Consider the following 6,646-nt stretch of genomic DNA (forward strand, 5'->3'; position numbering starts at 1 on the left):
GCCCAGAATGTCAGCCACATTTCAGCATATATGGGAATACTCCATTCAAATGACTTTGATGACATCTAGCCTACTCCACACTAGATACTATGGGGATTGTTGAGCTTATGTTGGTGAATGGGAAACCATTCTTACCTTGAAGAAAGAGAATTTTTGCTAGTGGAAATGAGCAAGATAGAATTGGGCGTAGCATATTGTGAAATGCACCAAACTTGCTGAATATAAGCAACTATGAAGGAGGGGCTATTTTCTTTTCCTGGGGCCAAAACATCTGACTTGAGCTTCTGAGTTCGTATAGAGGGAGCCAGGACATAAGAGTCATGGCAGGCAAAGGAAACAGCAGCCTGAGTTTTCTGGTCCACATAAAAAGATTCGGAAAATGTCTCACACTGTAACATATCATTTGAAGAAAGGATTCCACTGCTAATAAAACCACTGATTTAGGGGAACTCGGTACTTTCCAGACTTGGATGGAGTGAATAAAAAGGACTTTCTCTGTGATCTGGTTATCATTTCTTCCAATATTGAAGAGAGAGGGAAAGACTAAATAAGAATGTGTCCCGACACATGGACTAAGAATTCCATAACTCAGGGTTTAGAGCAGCAGTTTGAATTCTCTGCAACTGTCACAATCTCAGAAAGTGCAATCAAGCTAAATTTGGTCTTGAGACTCTGCGCTAGTCTTATGTTTCAGGCAGAAAAAATGCGGTGCAGATAAAGACAGAAGGTAGTAAAAACGTATTTTGGAATTTACGTAGAGGCATATTTAGTTTTCTGGCAAGTAGCGTTGGGTTTAACTGCTCTGTTTATCACTAAATATTTAAATCAATGTTGTATGTCTCTGAGCAGATGTGACAAATCTGTGGTGAGTACAAGAGAATGTCTTTTATTGCATTGTAACAAATCCAAGGGGTGATGGTCCAGGTACGTCGGCTCTGGCTTGGGGTAAAGTGCGAGGACGGTGTGATACGGTGAGAGTGTGCCACAATACAGGGGAGAGACACAGCACAGGAGCCAGAGTCAGACAGCCCTGGTTGGGGCTTCTGACCCAGCCACTTACCAAAAACACATCTAACCGGCGAGCACGACTCAGAGATCACCTTGTAAGTGGATGCCTTGTTAAGATGCCGTAAGCGTTAAGTGAGATTGTAGGAGAAATGAGTTTGTCTCTTTGCCTGGGTGGGAAGCAGTCTGAAATGAAGCGTATAACATATTTCTGGTTGATTAGCAAACAAGAAGATATAAAGAATAATTAAATAGGGGCGCCTGGGTGGCTCAGTTGGTTGGGCGTCCGACTTTGGCTCGGGTCATGATCTCACAGTTTGTGGGTTCGGGCCCCGCATCAAGCTCTGTGCTGACAGCTCAGAGCCTGGAGCCTGCTTTGGATTCTGTGTCTCCCTCTCTCTCTCTGCCCCTCCCCTGCTCACACTCTGTCTCTCTCTCTCAAAAATAAATAACAAACATTAAAAAAAAATTTTTTTTAATAATGAATAATTAAATAAACCCTTTAGGAGCAAATTGTGCTTGATTATATTATTTTCTGAAGATGCTCAGTTCTCTTCCCTCAAGGCGGAGGATTATGCTTCTCTGCCACAGGGATGTTGGCCTGGTCATGGAACTTGTTCTGGAACGTGCATGACTATGAAAAATGATGGATGGAGCAGAGGCTTTAAATGTACTTGTGTGGTTCGGTTTGTTGTTTTTTTTCCTCCTGTTTTCTGCATGCAAAGATCATGTCCTAGGTATCTTCCTCTCCCTCACCCTGGATTGTGGAATGGGGCAGACAGAAAATAGGCCTGAACTCTGCTCGTACCCTGGAGTGTGGCCTCCAGTCGAACCACAAAGCCACAAGTGAGAAATAAATGTTTATTGCTGTAAACCACGGAGATTTGGGAGATATTTGTTATTGCATCAAAAGCTGGCTAATACACCTAACGTATCTTTTATGTTGTCACATGGAAAGAAATGCTTTTAGGGTAGAGAAGCATAAGAAAAAGATTATAAACCATGAACCCCTGAAATTTAACTTATTACAATTCTAGTCATCCCCCAGTGGGAGCAAATCCATGGGTCTGCTGGCATAAAGACTTTAATAAGCTCATTTTAAAGTAGGCATTTCCATTGGATCCGGGCAAATATTTATAAAAAGTTGCAAGTTTGTGAAACCAGAAGTTCCTGGGGGTGGAAGCACAACACCTTTATCAACGCACTCACTTGGGATACTGTAGAATGATTTGGATATTAAAATGTCTATTCCTGAAATATGAGATTGATTTCCATACCTTGTCATATGGTTATCAAAACATAGCATCATTTTAAAAGTCTTGGTCCTTAAAAGTCAAAAGATCAGATTTTTATTCCTATAACATGTCAGCTCTCTGTGGGCTGCTGTATTTGTACTTTGTTTTCTGTTTTCATATATATTTCTTCTTATCTTACATAAAAAATTCAGTATAGTTGTAGTATGATTTGCTATGCACTTGTTGGCTATGGAATTATATTACCTTTAAATTTGTTACAGCATGAGTAGAACATTCTGTCTGTCCCATCTAAGAGCAAGGGTGATACCAAGAGACGTATTAAGAGGTGTTACCCTTCATTTCCTTTTCCTCCTCACTAGAGATGGGAGGTAATTAAAAAAGAAAGAAGTTTTCCTCCTTATCTTATATATCACACTCGCATTTCTCTTTCTGTGTAGAGATCATGGCACATTTCATACTCTGTACGAATGTGTCCGAAGACAAGGCTGGCTATAGCTTTCGAGAAGTCACGTGACAATTTTGTGGCAGGTCCTACGATGCGCCTATGCAGAGGCAGTAAGCATCCTCACCCATCCATATGCTTCTTGAGTACCCACTCTGCCCGTGGAATTATACCGGAGTACTTGAATGCTGGTAAACCAAGTGAAAGGGATGCTTTCTCACCTTCTGTGATGGATGCGCTGATGAAAGGTTTAGCATAATTATGAGTTAGTCTACAGAACTGAGGCCCAATTGTGAGATCCCTTTTAAGTGCAAAGGATGAACACCTCCAACGTGAAATCAGGTTACATTTCTCACTCTGGTACTAACTAATGATTCTGTTTCAGTTTTATTTTATGCTGTAAAAATTTTTAATACCATTTATTATTTTTGAGAGGAAGAGACAGAACATGAGCAGGGGAGGAACAGAGAGAGAGAGAGAGAGAGAGAGAGAGAGAATTCGAAACAGGCTTCAGGCTCTGAGCTGTCCACATGGAGCCCTATGCGGGACCCAAACTCATGGACTGTGAGATCATGACCTGAGCTGCAGTCAGATGCTCACCCTACGGAGCCACCCAGGCACCCCTGTCTCAGTTTTATAATATCAAGAATTTGGGTTCTTTTGGCAATTATCTTATGTATGTGATTTCTTTTTTTTCCTTTTTTTCTTTTTTCTTTTACTTAGGTGAATTTTTAAATCTAGATGAATAAACACCAACACAGTATGGAAAGAGAAGTAGGATTATTGGGATCTAATTTGGGAAGCAAGCACGTAAAAGAATCATTCATAAGATGCTGGGTGAAGCGCAGCTCCCACCCAGGTAAGAGGCAATATACCGAAGCAGAGAACCGCGCTCCTAGCAGGTGGCTTGTGGAGAGAGGAATCAGTGAGCATTCTGGGCCCGGGTGCCACTGATAGTTCTGAGGCTCCAGCGCAGGCCAGTGAGGAAGCGCTGGTGCGACAGCGTCCTGATTCAGTTCATCTCTGAGAACGGAGAGTTGGGAGAACTTGAACCACAGAAAGCCATTTTACACGTCTTTCGTTCCAACTGTCTTTGTAAACTCATATGTAAATCAAATCACCGCGAAGAAATGGACCCCCTTTGTAGCGGTGTATGTTTGAGACATTTTGGTGTTCTGGTCCACTGGCATGTCCTCTCCTGACAGGTCACAATAATGCTTTTCAAAATAGTACCTGGTAGGTACGTGTCAGTTTGTGATAGTCAGGGTGTACTCAAATCCATTCACTCCTTTGGTCTTTGCGGCTAGCATGCCTTATTTGAATATTCATTCAGCAAACACAGGCTGTGCGTTTGTCATGCGGCAGGTGAGTTACTTGATGGGATAAATGACATAAATATAAAAAGAGACATAGTCTCAGCCTCCACCAAATGTTCAGCTTCATGGTCAAAATTCACAACACTAGTATACGACAGACACAAATCTTAGAAATCAAAAACGTTTAACAGAGACACTAAATAAAATCTTGCAGACTTAAGCAGGCAGTGAATATTATAACTTAGGTTAAAACATTGACTCTTGATTGAGTACTTTCACTAAGATAGCCTAGTGTTAATACCATGTTTTTTTAAAAATATAAAATGTATGTTTTGAAGAATATACTTTTGACAAAGAACAAATTTGTTTTCAATGCCACTTAGTTATTTTAGGGGGGGGGAAGTAAAAAACAAAAACAAAAACAAAACCCTTTTGTCAATGAACCTTCATGAGCCAAGGCAAAAACAAAGATGTAACAGTGAAAAGCTGTCTTTGCCTCTGGTCAGAAAGAAGGAGACTGAGTACTGACCAGAGACCTTTAATGGGGAACAACATGACTGCAGCATTAACCAGGGGGCTAGTGTGCAGTTCGGGACCACAGTGACCCCTCTGTGTCTCTTGCCCTTCATGTGATAGTTAGAACTCACATTCGGGACTTGAAAGCTGGGGTCAGCTCTTAGAGTCTGGGATCTTAGGAAAGTGTCTTAAGCGTCGTAAGCTTGTTTTATTGATTTCCCTTTGATGTCGTGCCAGATCCCAGTAAGGAAAAGAAAGTAAACCAAGTCAGTGATTCAATGTTGCCATGATTGAGGGTATAATAATAAGGCATCTAGAAAGTAGCACAACTTGGAAGCATTTTGGAAACTCTTGTAAGAACAACTGATTAGGGGAACAACATCAAATACCCAGTTATCCAAGGATACAGGCGCCCGTGGGCCTATGATACTGCAATTCATTTTGATTGCCTTGAATAGTGAGGCTAGCTTAATATATTGACATTAATTAAAAAAACAAAAACAAAAAAATATAGACCGGGTATACAGCCAAACATGTCTAAGAGTTACAATTCCAAGCTTAAAAAATTTTATTAGAAATATCCATGCTAGGGGCACCTGGGTGGCTCAGTCGGTTAAGTGTCTGACTTCGGCTCAGGTCACGATCTCACAGTTTGTGGGTTCGAGCCCTGCATTGGGTTCTGTGCTGACAGCTCAGGTCCTGGAGCCTGCTTCGGAGTCTGGGTCTCCCCTTCTCTCTGCCCCTTCTATGCTCACTCTCTGTCTCTTTCTGTTTCTCAGTAATAAATAAATGTTAAAAAAAAAAAGAAATATCCATGCTAAATTCTGTCTAATTTGTGCTACTTAAGCAGCATGTTACTAAATCATTCACAGGTAGACCAAAAACTGAGTTTCACCTGGTAACAGAAAAGTACATTGAGCTCAGTCCACAGTCAGAGTGGATTTTTGTTGACGTCAGATCTGCTAGAGGAAAAAGGAAATCTCTGAAAATACAAGAATCTTGGTTGCTTCTTGGTCCTGGAGATTTTCGAGGTCTGATCCAACCTCAGTCTTCCATACACCCACCACTAAGGTCTTCACCCTGCTTTCAAGCAGCCGAGCGAGACAACTCGGCAAAATGGTCCTGCAGCGAATAAATCCATTGTCATTGTTGCATTTGTGGTGTCTTTCCACTCAGCACGAGGAGGCGGCCATGCTGACGTTGTGCACCATGGTTTCAGCAGCACGGAATCTAATGCTTGGCACAGGAAGCAGTTATAACTGTTACTGAACATTATCCATGCCACTTTCTCTATTGTCTTTATTCCCAACAATGGTGGTTTGCGTGAATTCTCCTTTTCTTAATTTCCGGCAGACAACTCTTAGCATCTGTTACACCGTCCGGGTCAGGCCATCACACTGGTGATACATCCGTTGGCCGCTTGTGACCTCAGTTTCTTTCCCTTCTTTCCTCTTAGAGGCCTCCCCTCCTCTTTAGAGCTAACCCGTTGTCGGAGCAAATGCAGACTTTTAACTAAGAGGCTAATACTCTGCTGAAAATATGAGGAGAGATTTACTGCTTCCCGTTTTTAGAGCTTTTACCGTAGAAAACTCGTAAGCAGTTTTCCTGTCTCTTTACAATGTATGGAGATCTTTTTAAAAAATGGGTGGTTTAGTCAGTTAAGTGTCTGACTCTTGGTTTCAGCTCAAGACATGATCTCATGGTTTGTGAGTTTGAGCCCTGCATCCGGCTCTGTGCTGCTGGTGTGGAACCTGCTTGGGATTCTCTCTGCCCCTCCCCTGCTCTCTCTCTCTTTCAAAATAAATAAATACACTTAAAAAAAACCCACAACCATAGGAGATAAATGGTATTATGGAAAGAAACAAACAAACAAACAACAAACAACTAAGCAAGACTCCAGCCAGCTTCACGACCCAGGACTGTCTTTCTCAAAGACCCGGAAATCACTCTTCCGAAATGCAGCCATCTCCCGGCGTCTGTGGGTGGGAAGGAGCCTAACTTTGGTGGGCTTCTTGCTCCAAGTTGCCAAACAACCTCCTGTTATGAAGATAGGAAGACAGGAGAAGTTTATTTTTCCTCTGCACAAAGCCAGTTAGCCAACGCGGACAGTC

At 42.0% G+C, this 6,646-nt stretch overlaps 1 long non-coding RNA gene across 1 annotated transcript; it reads left to right on the forward strand.

The window, feature by feature from the left end:
- The first annotated feature begins 2,428 nt into the window (after positions 1-2,428).
- On the forward strand, positions 2,429-6,358 carry LOC131489916 (uncharacterized). Its single transcript, XR_009250818.1, has 2 exons — positions 2,429-2,894; positions 3,427-6,358. It is a non-coding gene; the product is annotated as an uncharacterized LOC131489916 (long non-coding RNA).
- Positions 6,359-6,646: the final 288 nt, after the last annotated feature.

This window comes from Neofelis nebulosa, chromosome 11, assembly GCF_028018385.1.
Source record: "Neofelis nebulosa isolate mNeoNeb1 chromosome 11, mNeoNeb1.pri, whole genome shotgun sequence".
Taxonomy (NCBI): domain Eukaryota; kingdom Metazoa; phylum Chordata; class Mammalia; order Carnivora; family Felidae; genus Neofelis; species Neofelis nebulosa.